We start from the raw sequence: 17,836 nt of genomic DNA on the forward strand, positions 1-17,836 counted from the left end.
ATAGGAAATTTGAACAGGCCCATAACCAGTGAAGACATTGAATTAGTAATCAAAAATCTCACAAAACACAAGAGTCCAGGGACAGATGGCTTTCCAGGGGAATTCCACCAAACATTTAAGGAAGCATTAACACCTATTCTCTTGAAGGTGTTCCAAAAAATAGACATGGAAGGAGAACTTCCAAACTCTTTCTATGAAGCCAGCATTACCTTGATTCCAAAACCAGACAGACCCCCACTAAAAAGGAGAACTATAGACCAATTTCCCTGATGAACATGGATGCACAAATCCTCAACAAGATATTAGCTAACTGGTTCCAACAACACATTAAAAAAATTATTCACCACAACCAAGTGGTATTTATACCTGGGATGCAGGGCTGGTTCAATATCCGCAAAACAATTAATGTGATTCATCACATCAATAAAAGAAAGGACAAGAACCATATGATCCTCTCAATAGATGCAGAGAAAGCATTTGACAAAATACAGCATCATTTCTTGATAAAAACCCTCAAGAAAGTAGGGATAGAAGGAGCATACCTCGAGATCATAAAAGCCGTATATGAATGACCCAACGCTAATATCATCCTCAATGGGGAAAAACTGACAGTTTTCCCCCTAAGGTCAGGAACGAGACAGGGATATCCACTCTCACCACTGTTATTCAACATAGTATTGGAAGTCTTAGCCTCTGCAATCAGACAACACAGGGAATTAAAAGGCATCCAAATTGGCCAGGAGGAGGTCAAACTTTCACTCTTCACGGATGACATGATACTCTATATGGAAAACCCAAAAGATTCCACCAAAAAACTGCTAGAATTGATTCATGAATTCAGCAAAGTTGCAGGATATAAAATCAATGCACAGAAATCGGTTGCATTCCTATACACCAACAATGAAGCGACAGAAAAAGAAATCAAGGAATCGATCCCATTTACAGTTGCATAAAAACAAATACAATACCTAGGAATAAATCTAACCAAAGAGGTGAGAAATCTATACACTGAAAACTATAGAAAGCTTATGAAAGAAATTGAAGAAGACACAAAAAAATGGAAAAAGAGTCCATGCTCCTGGATAGGAAGAACAAATATTGTTAAAATGTCGATACTACCCAAAGTAATCTACATATTCAATGCAATCCCTATCAAAGTAACACTAGCATTCTTCACAGAGCTAGAAAAAATAATCCTAAAATTTATATGGAACCAGAAAAGACCCTGAATAGCCAAAGCGATCTTGAAAAAGAAAACCAAAGCAGGAGGCATCACAATCCCAGACTTCAAGCTATACTACAAAGCTGTAATCATCAAGACAGTACAGTACTGGCACAAGAACAGACACTCACAGGGAACAGAATAGAGAACCCAGAAATGGACCCACAAACATATGGCCAACTAATCTTTGACAAAGCATGAAAGAGTATCCAGTGGAATAAAGACAGTCTCTTCAGCAAGTGTTGCTGGGAAAACTGGGCAGCGACATGGAGAAGAATGAACCTGGACCACTTTCTTATACCATACACAAAAATAAACTCAAAATGGATGAAAGACCCAAAGGTAAGATGGGAAGCCATCAAAATCCCCTAGAAGAAAGCAGGCAAAAACCTCTTTGATCTTGCCTGCAGCAACTTCTTACTCAACATGTCTCTGGAGGCAAGGGAAACAAAAGCAAAAATGAACTACTAAGACCTCATCAAAATAAAAAGCTTCTGCCCAGCGAAGGATACAATCAGCAAAACTAAAAGGCAACCTGATAGAATGGGAGAAGATATTTGCAAATGACATCATATAAAGGGTTAGTATCCAAAATCTACAAAGAACTCAACACCCAAAAAACGAATAATCCAGTGAAGAATTGGGCAAAAGACATGAATAGACACTTCTCCAAGGAAGACATCCACATGGCCAACCAACACATGAAAAAATGCTCAACATTACTCATCATCAGGCAAACACTACCACCTGACTCCTGTCAGAATGTCTAACATTAACAACCCAACAACAGATGTTGGCGAGGATGAGAAGAAAGAGGAGCTCTTTTGCATTGTTGTTGGGAATGCAAGCTGGTGCAGCCACTCTGGAAAACAGTATGGAGGTTCCTCAAAAACTAAAAATAGAACTACCCTTCTACCCAGCAATTGCACTACTAGGCATTTATCCAAGGGATACAGGTGTGCTGTTTCAAAGGGACACATGCACCTCCATGTTTATAGCAGCACTATCAACAATAGCCAAAGTATGGAAAGAGCCCAAATGTCCATCAATGGATGAATGGATAAAGAAGAGGTGGTATATATATATATATATATATATATATATATATATATATACACACACAATGGAGTATTACTTGGTGATCAAAAAGAATGAAATCTTGCCATTTGCAACTACGTGGATGGAACTGGTGGGTATTAGGCTAAGTGAAATTAGTCAGTCAGAGAAAGACAAAAATCATATGACTTCACTCATATGAGGACCCTAAGAGACAAAAAAGATGAACATAAGGGAAGGGAAACAATAATAATATAAAAACAGGGAGGGATACAAAACAGAAGAGACTCATAAATATGGAGAACAAACTAAGGGTTATTGGAGGGGTTGTGGGAGGGGGGATGGGCTAAATGGGTAAGGGGCATTAAGGGATCTACTCCTGAAATCATTGTTGCACTATATGCTAACTAATTTGGATGTAAATTAAAAAAAAAGAAAAAAGAAAAGAAAAAAAAAGAAAAAAAAGAAAATACCAAAAGGAATTTGGTTTTATCCATGAAGAATAAATTTAACTGAAAACAGCCACTCTGCTCATTTAATGAAATCTTGCTGCAGACTTATAATAGCCCACAAAACATGGTATCCTTCATGGCAAATGAAAAAAATTATGGAGCCCCAAGTTATATTGCTAATTAAAAAGGAAAACAAGAGTTTCACAATTTTGCTTCCTTCTGTTCTTCGGATAAATGGTATTATCATTGTCAATGACACTACCAATCACTCTTGGATGACTTTAGAAGAAATTATTTAGGCATATCTCAGAATTTGATTCACTGTTCACAGGTTTCAGACTTATAATAGATGCTAAAATTTCCCTAGATTGCAAAAAATGTGCATTGCCCCAAATACCATTGGAAACATTTTGGATTAATTTCCTTCTATTATTTTCTAAGAACAGTCTTTTCCGACAAAATATTTTGTTCTCAAAGCCCGTTAAAAGGACTATAATTAATTGTGGCAATGTTTGTGTTACCCTGTCCACAAACTCAACATTCCCTGAATGTCACCTCCTGAGTGTCAACAGCAGAAAGCAGACAAAAATTCTAAACATCAGTGATATTTCTCTCTGCTTCCTCTGGTTTAGAGGGTTTTTCTTGGCAAGGTATTAAATCATACATATATTTGCCTTTAATAACTCTTGGAGGTCCAAAGCCGAGAATCATTTTATGTACTGTGAAATTTGCTGGGATCTGTAGTATGGGGAGGCAGTGTTTGGAGAGAATGGCTAACAAATGTCTGCCATTTTCTTTTTCTCTTTTTTTTCTATGGGATGATTCCGAATTTCCAAGTTCAGGTCAGAATGAAATGTGTGATACAAACAAAAGAATTATGCAATAAAGAATCTTTGCTGTGGATCCTAATAATTCAATAGTTATTGCAGATCAACATATTTACACACACACACACACACACACACACACACACACACACACTCAGTCGTAGGGACACGACTTAAGAATTCTTAAGAATGCTTAAGAATTCTTACTGTTGATATTGTTTCTTCTCTTCTAGACTGGCATATTATCCTGCAGAGAGAAGAACTACAGCAGAGGCTGTAAGAGAAACCATCCCCAATCTCTCTCCACAGTAAACCAGCTTTATATTATTTCAGAGAATACTCATGAGAATATGCTTTTGTAGCGATTGCCTACTTACAAAGCTGGGGCAACATTAAGTCATTAGTGAATCTGGCTTTTTCTTTCTCTGCTGGGAAGACAAACAATAGTCCTGACTAGAGGTTCTTTAAAGCTATAAATATTTATCATATACTTAATTCTTAATTCTATAGTTAGGTTATTGATTCATAAGCAGCATGAATAATCTCAATACAGTACACTGGCAACAATGAAGCTTATTTCATTCCATCGCTTTTCCTTATTTTAAATCCAAATGTCCACAAGGTATATTTTTCCTCCATAAGCCTAAATCTGAAAGATTAAAATGGTCTATCAAATTCTGTCTTGTTCTTGAAAGAACCCTAGAGTAAAAGGCCCAAGTTGGAGGTATAGATCCAACTCTTCTTGGCAGTGTGAATGTTTCAAACTCCAATGGCCTTATTTTTTAAAAAGTAAAGAAAAGAAAGGAAGGAAGGAAGGAAGGAAGGAAGGAAGGAAGGAAGGAAGGAAGGAAGAAAGGAAGGAATCCTTGGAATATCTCATTTAGCTAATGAAGGAGTTGCAAGAATCAAATGATGGCTGCTGTGCCCGCTGTTTATATGCTTGCTATCTGATCCAGTCTCTGCTCTTTCTTTACTTGCTTCTCTGTATTGCAGGAAAGTATAAATGCTCTCTTGTTGTCTGACTTCTTCATAGTTTCAGCCAATGGGAAGCAGATTTTAAAAATTCAGTGATGAGCCTGGGTGGCTCAGTTGGTTAAGCATCTGACTCTTGATCTCAGCTCAAGTCTTGATCTCAAGGTTGTGAGTTACAGCCCTGTGCTGGGCTCCATGCTGGGCATGGAGCCTACTTCAAACAAACAAACAAACAAACAAACAAACAAACAAACAAATACATTTCAATGAAGAGAGTTATGGAAAGGCCTGGATATTGTCCCTCTGTTTCCCCTTCTTTAGGTAGCATGCCTGGCTGGGACTCCTCCTTGCTTCCAGCCTGCCCCAGCTCACGATCTCCTCCATGGTCCCACCTCTGGCAGGATAGCTCCCAACGGGTTCGCATTCTTGCCAAATGGTCTTTCTTCCAGACTCAGGTATTATCATTTCTTCCTGTTGTCCTTCTAGCCCTAGGGACAGCAGCTTCCAGCTTTTGCCCATCTTTTATTTGCCTCACCAGCTCTTATATGGTTTCTTCGTTCTCTTCTTAGCTATATGCCAAATTCACTGTATTAAATTCATTCATTGTGGAAAAGCAAGAGTAGTCTTTGTTTCCTGGCTCCACCTGGACTGATACTGATAGGAAAGCACTTTAAAGATTATAAGGACTTTATAAATGGAGGGTATTCATACTATAGTCACTTTAATGATTAAGTCATATTGCAAAGGTGATATATTTAGTTAATCGGCTATTTTGGCACTCTCTAGTTAATACCTCCCTTTATGGAAATGGATAATCAATAATCTATGCTATAAAAATGTCTACGAAGTTATATGTATAGGGACATAGGGATGGAATATTTTGTTTTGTTTCGTGTGTGTGTGTGTGTGTATGTGTGTGTGTGCGCGCGTGCGTGCATGTAGAATTAGACTGGGACATTTTGGAATGTGTTTGGATGTCTTTAGTGTAGGGCAGTGGGAATGGTGGCAATTTCCTTTTAACTACCTTTCCTATTTCATCTTCTGATTTTGTTAAAGAAAGTACTAATCCTCAGGGAGAGACTCATGAAAGCAGACAGAAGAAAGCATTAGAAAGAAATGCTAAAGTGGCTTATTTTGTCCAGTAACAAACTTATGACAAGTTTTCTTGACTTATGTATGTATCATCATCTGTCATCCACTTACCTACTTACTTGGAGAATTCAGAAGTTAGCTGCTTGTCATGAGCATGAATATTAACAGATTTATGTGGGTTGAAAAATCAAGTCAGTTTGTTGCACTGGAAATTAAAACTGACTTGACTCATTGGTTTGAATATAAATACTGGCTCTAATTCTTACCAATCAGGTCATATGACTTGCATTCTCCATAAACCGAATGAACTAAATCTGTAGCTCCAAGCTTTTGATGAAGTTGTATTTAAAGCATGTGATGACATAAAAGCATTTTTAAGTTTTTTCTAATTTTGCACTTATCAAGTCAAACAAGGTATACCTCTAAGTGGAAGAGGAACAGATCTAATTAATAGTTTTTGGTAAGTATTAGTAAACTCTTTGTTGAAACAGAGAAAGTAAAGAGTTCTAATGACTGGGGCGCCTGGGTGGCGCAGTCGGTTAAGCGTCCGACTTCAGCCAGGTCACGATCTCGCGGTCCGTGAGTTCGAGCCCCGCGTCAGGTTCTGGGCTGATGGCTCGGAGCCTGGAGCCTGTTTCCGATTCTGTGTCTCCCTCTCTCTCTGCCCATCCCCCGTTCATGCTCTGTCTCTCTCTGTCCCAAAAATAAATAAAAAACGTTGAAAAAAAAATTTTAAAAATAAAATAAAAAAAAAAAGAGTTCTAATGACTGAGTAACATATGCTTTTGGAACCATTTGGTGCATTCAACAAAATGGAAGAAAAACCTAATTGAATTGTCAGCTAATAGATCATTAAAAATGATGATAGGTCACAGTGTGATTTTTTTACATGTACCTCAGAAAATGTTCAAAGAATTGAGCAGTGTTGCTAAAATAAAACTCCTTCTATTCACATTCCCTTATTTATAGGAATATATTTTCTCAGCAGATACATTCTGAAAGCAAACAAAAAATAGGATTAGAAATATTGATGATTTCACTAATATTTTACAAATAATTTGCATTCTTTTATCATACATGAACTAATTAAAAATGATAATCTACCCATTTCATTAAGACATTATTTCTAATAAAGTTTACTTTTTATATTTAATAAAATATTATCAAATTGTATAATAGTCAAAGAGATTATATAATGTTAAGTCTAAGTTAAAGTCAAAGAAAATTTAATAAAAATAAATTTCAATTTACATTTTCACTTACATTTTGTGGCAGGGAAGACAAGCACAGAATATGTTACATTAAGATGATTTTATACAGTAATTGAATTGGAATATGAATCCAAGACGTGGAAAAAATAATATAAAATTTCTGATTTAGAGGAAAGCTTACTTAGGTAACTTTTCAAATGGATTTGTTTGGTATCAGATTGTTATGGTATTTAGGTTTTTTGGATACCTTTTACCAAATGACCTAGCTGTTGTATTTAATAAATGTTCATCCTTACAAGATACCAGAATTGTATTTTATGCAACCAATTAACCATGATGAAAAATCTTTTAGCCAGTATGTAAGCAAAACTCTTTGAGGACCTACCCAGACTATGCTCTTCTCTGAACTGTGACTGTACACATTCTGTTTATGTGTATCTGAGCCCATTAATGCATCCCATCTTGTATAAACTAATTGTTTCCTCTTCCTCCGTCTAATCTCCATCTGGATCAGCTAAGGTGTCCAGCATGAACTTTTAATGTGTGAGTCATCTAAAAACCAGATGGTAAACTCATATAGAGGAATATCATCTGATTTTTCATTATCTTTCTAACCTTTAGAGAGTGCCCTATTTTGGGCCATTTCTCCTTTTTGCTGCTGATTTGAATTTCCATACCCCCAACATCCTCTTTTATAATCTCTTAATCCCTCCTCTTTCCTTCTTTCAAAGCACTTAAATTTAGGTACTACCAAGTGAATCATTTAGATTGTAAAAAATAACCCTAGATCAATTTCTTTTATTTCTCCGCGACACAATTTCAAGCCTGTTTTACTTCTTTCTTTATGAGAGTATTACCCTGGCACAATCCCAATTGGTAGGAGATCTGTAGAAAAGAATGTTAAATTAAAAATATCAGTTACTGGCTTACCTCTTAATGAAGCAGCTGGCTTAAGAAGCCTTACACTTAAATGATCTGCCCCAGTACTATTATGCTGTCATAAGTGAGGGGTGCACCAACTTCCTTATAAGTAATTGGCTGAAATGAAAAGTCTGAGGTGTCTCCATTAACAGATTGATTAGAGACATTATTGGTACTGGAAGAGGCAGTTCTTTAAGACAAAGTCAGGTTCGGTGCTTTGAACAGTACTAAGACTGAAATTTATAAAATGAGTGTTAGATTAATTTACAGTGGAGCTCATACAAGCGATCAGAGAATCGGTGCCCAAACTAATTTGACGGATAGTCTCATTATGATCCACTGTACATCAAAGAGACTTCTACTATGTGACAAAATTCCCAGAGTGACCATTTATTCTCCTTCCATGAGTTGTGCTAGTGCCATCATGTCTTTCATTTTTTAAGGAGAAATTTCTTATTTTACATACAGAAATCATTGTAGGTCAATATACTGTTATTTCACTTTCCTTGCGGTTTAGGGAACTTGTGTGGGTTATCTATCTACTCCTGTATGGTCACCAGTGACCCCTGGCCATCTCTGGAAGAACAAAGTACACTTTCAGTCAACATATTAACCTACATGTTTTAGTTTGACTCTTGAAAGCTTAAATTTTACTATCAGTAAGTCTCTTCACTTGAGAAAAATGAATCAGTTAATCCCCACGGTTCTTTCCCACTCGGATTGTCTCTATTGTCACATTTTTATTAAGTGTTTAATGTGTGCCTGGAAGTAGACTTTGAAATTTCAGAATAAAAAATAAGTATTTTATTTGAGAAGAAATTTATAGCTAAAAATATTTCACTTGCATTATGTCTTGTGATCATCATACTAGACAGAATCATATCACTATGTTACAGATTTTTTTAAACACAAGTCTCAGAAAATCTAAATGACGCATTTAAGGTTATGAGCTTCACATTAGAGTGCCTACTGTCAGTCCAGATTGATACTAAGTTTTCTGCTACTTCTTTCAGTGCTTGCTTCACTATAGTAAAAAATGAGATCCCACTTTTAAAGATCCTAGGATTTTGTTGCAGGAGCAAGACTGGCACAGAAACTTGAAGGAATAATGGAGTACTCAAAACTCATAAAATACTTAACATTCATAGAGTAGCTTTAACGCAGTGTATTTACCACAGTTCTATTTTCTCTTGGCCCTTACAACAAATCAATGAAATAGATATCATTGTTTTTATCATTTTCTAGATGAGGAAACTGAGGTACAGAGAGACTAGGAAGTGAGTTTCTTCTAGATCATACTAAGAATTTACCTGAGCCAGAGTGAAATAGGGAGGTGTAATAGAGAAGGATGAAGGAATTGGCCAGGTATATTCTTACCTTATGAAGAACATTCATAACACGCAAGCTCACGTCCTCTACGTTCAATAAGAGGTCTCCGATGGATAGGAGCCACAAAAACTGCAGTGCTCCTGAGACTGAAATCATGTCAGAAACATCTTCTTTGCACTGTTTCTTGTCACTTGTAAACCTTGTTAATGTGTGGCCTATTTCTAAGACTTCCACTTAGTGTAACTGCAAGTCTGAGGTGGAAGTGAATTGGAAGCCATAGTCTCTTGAGATACAACAACGTGGTCCTTCCAAATTTGTAATTGGAAAAAGACCATGAGGTTCCATGGGTTTCAGACTAAATGCCGTTAAAGTGGAATGCCAGTATATCAAACACACACTTATTAAAGCTTACTAGCTACAAAGCATCTGTATTTCTTAGTTATTGAGCCTAGGGTCCTTAGAATAAAAAAGGACCTTAGAAATAAATCCTCTAGTCTTTTTCATTTTTATAGAGATAGAAATTGAGACGCAGACTGTAAGTTGTCCGAGTTCACACAGAGGCTTAACAGTAAAGTTGAGACTCCAATTCTGATCTTTAAACTTTCAATGATTTTGACTAGTTTTTGATTAGTTTCTGTAGATGACAAAAACTGTGCTGTGCGCAGCAAGGATGGAGCATTGCCACTCCTTCCTATATGCTATAAGCACAGAGCAGTTGGGGACCCAGTTTCTTGGGAAGTGTAAAGGTGACTTAGCCACCATTGGGGATTATAGAGGGAAAGGCAGATTTCCAAAAAGGTCTCAGGAATAAATTGTTATGGCAATAGAATAAAAAAGAAAGAGACTCATTGTCCTTTTTGAAAAATTTTAACACAACAGTATCTGTTATTGGAGATCATGCAGATTTCAGATCTAATACACGTTTATTCCACCAGTATTTGTCAAGTGCCTACTATGTGTCTGGAATTGCTTTAGGAATTGCATTTACATAATGAACAAAACTACATCTTGGCCTTAATGAAGCATTCTTGAAAGAGAGCAATGAATTTGGAGAGAAAGAAGGAGCGGAAAGATTTAGAGGCAAGATAAAAGGAGATAAGACAGCATTAAGTACAGACCACCCCTGTTGACTTTTCTGCCACTCCTTTAAATAATGACATAAAATTTATTAAGCACTTATCATGTTCCAGGCTAAGTGCTTTACATTTATTACTTTATTAAATCCTCATAGCCATTCTATTGGCCCAATGAAGTAGATAATTTTATTAATCCAATTTTGCAGATGAAGAAAAAGGTACATGGAGGTTAAGTAACTTGCTCAAAGTTAGAAAGCCTTAGGAAATGCTGGACCCAGGATTCAAACTTAGGCAGTCTGAATCCAGGGCCCATGTTTTTCATCAACAGATTTCAAAGTGCTTACCTGTTTCTGAGGTTATTATTTGTTGAAAATGCTCTAGGAGCACTGTAGTTACAATTACTATTGTCTGATTTTGGACAAGCTACTTAAATTCTCAAGTGCAAAACAATAGTGGTTGGCTAGGTAATTTCTAAGGTCCCTGAAAGTTCTAATATCTTCTGTCCCTGTTCAAGTCCATTCTACAAGGCACAGAACTGCTGACTGCTAGAGAGGATTATTTAAGGATGCTAAAATATCCCATGGTCCAGCCATCTCTGCTCCAGACTTCAGATTCTGTCAAGAGATCTAAAGTTGCTGTGGTTAATTTACCCCTTCTAGTCCTTCTAGTCCTTCATTTTCATTCTAAAGGATTCAAATCAATCAGCAACAGTTATCAAGTTATTAAGTCAACTGGCTGTTAAGGGGATGATGGTGAGGGCATTCATAGGGAAGAAGGACAAAGAAAGATCTAGATTGGCATGGCATACCAAAATGGTCTAGTTAACCACATCACTGGAAACCTCAGAACAGGGAATGGTGAATTTAAAGAAGAATTGGTATTTGCCAGACGCTATTTCTGCCTTCATGATTTTGTCTAGCGATAGCCTTCATATACGTATAACCTCACACACTCTGTTTTCTTTTCTTCTCCTCACCCTCCCCTCAACCCTATTCCAATGTAGAGCAGAAGACAGGCAGGGATGTGCTTCACAGAAGTTAGTTTTCAACGTTTCTGAAAAGGAAGTCAAACAAAAAAGAGATAAAGAGAAAAACAATAGGTATACCAAAAAAGCAGCCTATGTGTGGGGAAAAGCAGTCGGAACACACTAGACATTAAGAGACTTGCTGATGTGAGAACCTATGTCCATCAGATTACAAAAATAAAGATATATCCCCTATCTTCAGTAAGAGGGGAATGTAAAATGTGGCAGCAGTGGAGAGGAACAGACTTACAGGGGCTATTTAAGTTAAAAGCAAGGACAAATGAAGCAGAAAACACAGTGTCCTTTCCCCCCCCTCCTGTTATGCTTCCTATCAGGTCATTAAGTGGTTAGGCCTTTCCCTAAGGTATAGTCATCATCAACACCTTTGCTTACCTCAGTCAGCTTTGTGCCCCTGCTGCTACAGATATTAATGATGTTGTGAACTTATTTAGTATAAGTGTGGCTTAATGTGTGTTATTACATTATCCATCAGCTGTACGTTGCCCTTAGCAACTGGCATAAAGTTATCTCTAGTCCAGTGCTAATTTTATATCTGTCTTTGTTGGGTCAGCTTTGCTGGTTTCTTTGCTTCATATTGTTTTCAAGGTTATAACTCATGATAGCGTTATAGAAGTCACAACCTTATTATTGTAACAATAAGCACTGATTGCAATAGAGCAATGACCCTTGAGTGCATGGGGTCATAACAAAGGTCTTTGTGGCCTTTTTCTTTTTCTTTTTGCTCTTAAGGTATTCTTTGGGTAATATGATTTAGTGTAGATAAAGAGCACAGATCTACCTTGTGTGAAATTCCTCATTTAGAAAAATCTATGCATGGATACTAATTTTTGTATTTGGATATATTTCTTTAGGATTTGAAAACTGATTTAGGGGGTTTGTCTGAAATAGGATACAAGGCTAAACAGCTTTTTCTGGGCGAGCTTTAAAAAAATACCAATAAAATAGCTTGCAGACCTAACTAACACACATAAATTATAAAATTGTGTAGTCTGATCATATTGAAAAAACGTTATTCCTCTTATTTAGGGTTGAAATCTGTGCTTGATTGGTAAAGTTAACAGCAAAGAGTATATTTTAGTCATTTTTTAAAAAAAATTATGCATTTATTTGTTTGACTAGATGTGGAGCTAAATGGGAATTACAGGAGTGAAGCCATTAAATCATCCCCATTTCACATTTCACTATTTAACCTCTCTGGGTCTCTTTCCTCATCTGTAAAATGAGAAGATTAAACAGTTGATCTCAGGTCCTGCTTGGACTGATATATAAATGAGTGCAATTTCTTCCTTTTATCCTTCTCATAGATTTGCAGTGTGGGAGTGGGGGTGTGTGTGTGTGGGGGGGGGTTCTATTACTCTGTCACATAAAGAAAACTGGTTTTGGAATAAAACATTGTGAGTCACTGTTGATGATGATCATGATATAATTATTATTGTAAGACTGAAAATAATACATGATGACAACATTTTTATAATTAACTCAGCTTTGATAATAATTCTGAGGTGTAACATTAACTACTTCCTATACCTGTATTTATTTTTTTCCTAATGACATTGAACAAAGATCGAATTAAATTCTTTTAGTGGACAGGCTACTTCTAGTTAAATGGAGGGATGCTCTGCCAAAAATTCCTGGCACATATGTGCTCAATAGCTGATCTTTAGTGGCAATTAGGCATCTTTGTACGTTATCTATTAGACCATTAGTATACATTGTAAGCAGGCAGTAGGAATTTGTGTAATTAAATTGAACAGTGTCTCCCTTCATTTTTGGCTTAACTAGTCAGTTTACAAGTGTACATCCAATATATGTTTTGGCATACTAGGTCACACAGAAACTCTGCTTAAAGAATTTGTGTTCCCTGCCGTCTCCATTATTTGACCCCTATGGTAAAGCCTGAAGATATGTTTCAGTTGCTTTATGAATACTGTTTTGCATGTTTCTGCATAGATTTGCATGTTAAGTTAAAGGACTTTAATTCCAAGGTTTGTGATATAGAATTCAATTAATAAGTTCAGGCAAATTATTCCAATTATATTCAAAACCAGTATTCAAAGTTGACATTTGAGACACAAGTTGAGTATCTTCTTAGCTTTTGTCTCTTGCCATTTCAGCACTCAAGTAAAAAGGCAAAAATAATAGAAAGAAAAATTCTATGGCCTGATAGAACACAGAATTACAAAACTTCCTCGCATAGAAAATGCCACAGAAAAACAGCCCACGTCTTTCTCATGGTCTACAAGGCCCTATACGATATGATCTGCCTCCCAGAATTTATTTTGTTGATCTCTGCTATGGAGATCCCCTCCCACCCTGATTCATGTATTGAAGCTTTACCTCCCCAACATGACTATATTTGGAGACAGGACTTTAGGTGGTAGTTAAGGTAAAATGAGGTCATAAGGTGGGATTCTAGAAATGGTGACTTTATAAGAAAAGGAAGAGAGATCTCTCTATGAGTACGCTCACCAGGGAAATCTCATGTGAACACACAGTGAGAAGTTGGCCATTTAGAAGTCCAGAAGAGAGCTCTCCGACCTCGACTGGGGATTTCTGGCTTTCAGAACTGTCAGAAGTACATTTCTGTTGTGGCAGCCCTAAGCAGACTAAGAAAATTGTATCTTCCACTATCCCATATGTGCTCATCCAATCTAGAGACGTTGCCCTCCCTACCTTTCCTGGTACATATCAAGCATGCACCTGTCTTAGATACACTGAACCAGCTATTTCTACCGTCTAGAATTCTTTTCTGCCAGGTATTCTGCATGGCTGATTTGATCACCATCTTCAGCTCTTTGATCAAATGTCCCTTGCTCAATGAAGTCTTCTAAGCCCACACTATTACCACAACTGTCACCTCTGCAGCCTGGGCCCTCCTGAGCCCCTTTACACACTGTTCCACATTTTACCAATTAATTTCTATAGCGGCCATCACCTTCTACCAAGCTATGCATTTGTCTGCTATTTATTGTCTGTCCTTTTCTACTTTGTGTGTTGACGTATTCCATACATGTAGAATAGCACCTGCACACAGTAAGCAGTCAATACTCTTTTGGGAAATGAATGAACTTGTGTTTATGAAGAAAGATTTAAAAGATACTTCTTAGTAATGCTCTGCATGTCCCTTGTTGAACTTAACTATAGCACTATGGATTATATTAATTCACCTTTTATTTATTCATTCATCTATACATCAATATTTCTGAAGTACTGTTAGGCAGTGCTGAGTAGTGGGAATGAGAGGTATGAAAGACAAGCATAGTTTAAGATCTTACAGAATTTAGAGCTATACAGGATCATAAAGATCATCTTGTCCAAGGGTTTTCAAAGAGAAATTTTAGAAGACCCTTTAATCAAACAAATGTACATAAAATTTCAGATAAAACATAAGTCAACACCCTTTAATTGAAGACAAAAAAGGAAGTGGGAAATATACCATCTGTGCTTGGAAATCATTGATAACTCTTTTTCATCTTCTAGCTTGAATTCATGCAGGCCATGAATGATTTGAATGATTCTTGTTTCCTGTAAAGGAAAGCAAAAACATACTTGGCTTCAGGGCAGTTGAATTTTTAGGTCATGATTTTTTACTGTGATGTACTAAATTTGCACACTCTTTCAGACACAGACTTTTTGAACTATTTGAAGTCATCTAAAGACTCAGAAGAATTTTTTTAATGCAATTTGTTGTTGTGAAGGACTCTTGTATTTTAACTATTATTTGTAGGTTCCCATCAATGGATGCATGTGAACCCGGTGCTTTCTGTAATAATCACAAAAAATTGCATGTAAACTCTATATTTTTTAGGGTATTTTTTTTTCCCTGTAACTTCCTGGAATCCTGAGCAATAGGGTTTGCATGTCCTCATACAACATTCTTAGCATGTGGGAAAGTTACTGCTAGGTCTAGGGATTCAGAGGAGCAGCAGTGACTTCGACCATTTTCTTGGTTCTGGCAGCAAGGACTAAAGGTACTCTATGGCCTTTATAGCGTTTTGGTTTTGAGTCACCTTGTTATCCACAATAACTCAAAAGGTATTTCAGGTCTTATCACATTTATTGTTGAAATTATAAACTTCATGTGACCTAAAAGACAACCTGTGTTCACTTGTATAATTTCTATTTCTACAAAATTCTATATAACTGTTTATTCATTTCAAAAATGGCATTATTTAAAATTCTCTGTTATGCAACACTCGGATACAAATGGATACTATAAAAATATGCAAAGAAAACATGAAAAATAATACTAAAAAAAATCCCTAGTTTAGAAAAGATTGTAATATTCATTGGATCTGATAGGACCCGTATATCTTCTGCCTATTAGCTACTTAGCTTCTACTAAGATAGTCCTAGAGATAGAGACCTCACTGCACCAAGAATACTCATTTACTACTTAGGCTACACTGATGGTCAGAAAGTTCTTCCTTATATTACTCTAAAATTTACTTCACTGTAATTATCCAAGACTGATCGACTGAAGACCAATTTTCTTCACTCTTGAGCCTCTCCTTCTCTAGGATAAACATTTCTCACTTCTCTTGCCAATTTTTGTTAAGTTCCCCCTCCCATTTTAGGATATTCAATATTTTAATCACCACACTTTGAATTGGATGTGTTAGGGTTTGCTGGTGTCTCTTAAAATATGATGCCTGAAAAACTAAACATTTCTTAATTTAGCTACTTGCCTTCCTTGTGAACCTATTTCTGATTCATACTGGCCTCCTTTGAACTTTCCAACTCTTATTTTTGTTTTTATTTTTAATACATAATCTCTTCTATTTTAGTGAGTAATTCTTCTTCTCTGAGAAGATAGTAGAATCTTTAAAATCCTTTCATCTTTTGTTTTTGTTGTTTTTTGTTTTTGTTTTTAATCCCTTTATCTTTTCAAGATGTTTAACCAGTTTTAATTTCAAACATGTTTCTTGTCTAATCAATTTTCCATACCCACTCTGTTGGTATAACATCAAGATAAAAAATGAATTATAGAACTTTCGATCCCTTTTGGTAGCTTTCCATTTAAGTGTTGGGTCCACAGGAAAATATCATGCCACCATGCTTGAAGAGGGCTAGATTCTGTCAGCTTCTAAATCTCTCCTTTTTATTTTTGCCTCTCAAGAATCTAATAGTTTTTCTTTCCAAAGGACTTAAGCAATCAGATGGTGATTGCCAACAGATTACCAGTTTTAGCAAGCTTTTTAAAAAGCAAGTTTTCTCTAGGATGCCTGCCTCCTCACATACATTTGGCTCTTCCTGGAGTGCATTTCTTGGGACTGTTCTCTTCTCATACATGTTTCAATGCTCAGCTCAGCTGTCACATCTATAAGTCTTCTGTGAATGCACAAAACCCCAAACTCCAGACCAGCTTAACTGTCTTTTCTCCCTGCAGACGTTTATCATGGAATGTGTGATAATACTGTAATGTTATTTCTGGTGTGCTTGTCTATAACCATACTGATATTTAGCTTTTGGAAAAGATAGAGCTTGTCTATTCAATTTAACATCAGTACAATGGCAGATTAAAGGCATTCAATGACTGTGTTAAATTAATGTAGGAGTAAACTAAATTTGGATGACATCTTGTTATTCTTTATTATGAAGTATACATATGACAGCATATAAAACATGTGTCTATTACAATTAAAAGAATCAAATAAATTTCTACTTAGTCATCACATAGCTAAAGAAACAGACTATAACTAGCCAGTTAGAATCCCTCAATTTAACTCCTCTTTACCAAGCAAGATTACTCTTTTCTGAATGCCATTTTGGGCATCCTTTTGTTTTTACTTTTATTTTTATTAAATTTGTATTAAACCTTAAATAATATATGGTTCAGTTTTGTCTAGTTTGAAATGGATATAAATGGAACCATATTCCGAATGGTACATAATTTTTTTCTTTAGTCTAAATTGATATATAACACAGCTGAAATTTAACTTTGTACTAGTATATAATATTCCATTTTATGAAGTTTTCAGATGTATATATATCTATCTTATGCTTGCTCAACATTTTGACCATTTCTAAAAGCTTTATTATTAAACAGGGCTACCATAAACTTAGAAAAAAGTTGCCATGGATTCATACGAGATTTTCTTTAGGGCATATAACCATATATATGCTCATGATGAGAATGTACAAATGTCCAACTTTAGTAGATGATGCCAAACTCTTTCCAAATGTTTGTACAATTATACACATCTCCCAGATAAGTGAGCATTCTAGTCAACTCACATCCCAGCCAATATCTGCATTGTCTATTCCATTTTTCCCCCAATCTTATACATGTGAAAAGATACCAAAATGGTTTTAATTTGAATTCTCTTACTTGATAACCAGGTGGAACATACTTTCGTATGATTAAGAACATGTTGTGCTTTCCTTTCTGTGAAATATCTGTTCATTCTTTTGCCCAATTTTCTACTGAGTTGTTTGTCTTTTCCTTAATGACTTATAGGTATTAATTCTCTGTACACTATATGTATAATAAATATTTCCTCAGCTTGTCTTTTAACATTTGTACAGTTTTCTCTTCACATTTAAGTTTTTAATCTACTTAGAATTGATTTCTGTATATATATGAATTATGGATCCAATTTCATTTTTTATGGGCACTCAATTATCTTAGGA

The sequence above is a fragment of the Puma concolor genome, chromosome C1, assembly GCF_028749965.1.
Source record: "Puma concolor isolate L17-30 chromosome C1, mPumCon1.1.hap2, whole genome shotgun sequence".
NCBI classification, from domain to species: domain Eukaryota; kingdom Metazoa; phylum Chordata; class Mammalia; order Carnivora; family Felidae; genus Puma; species Puma concolor.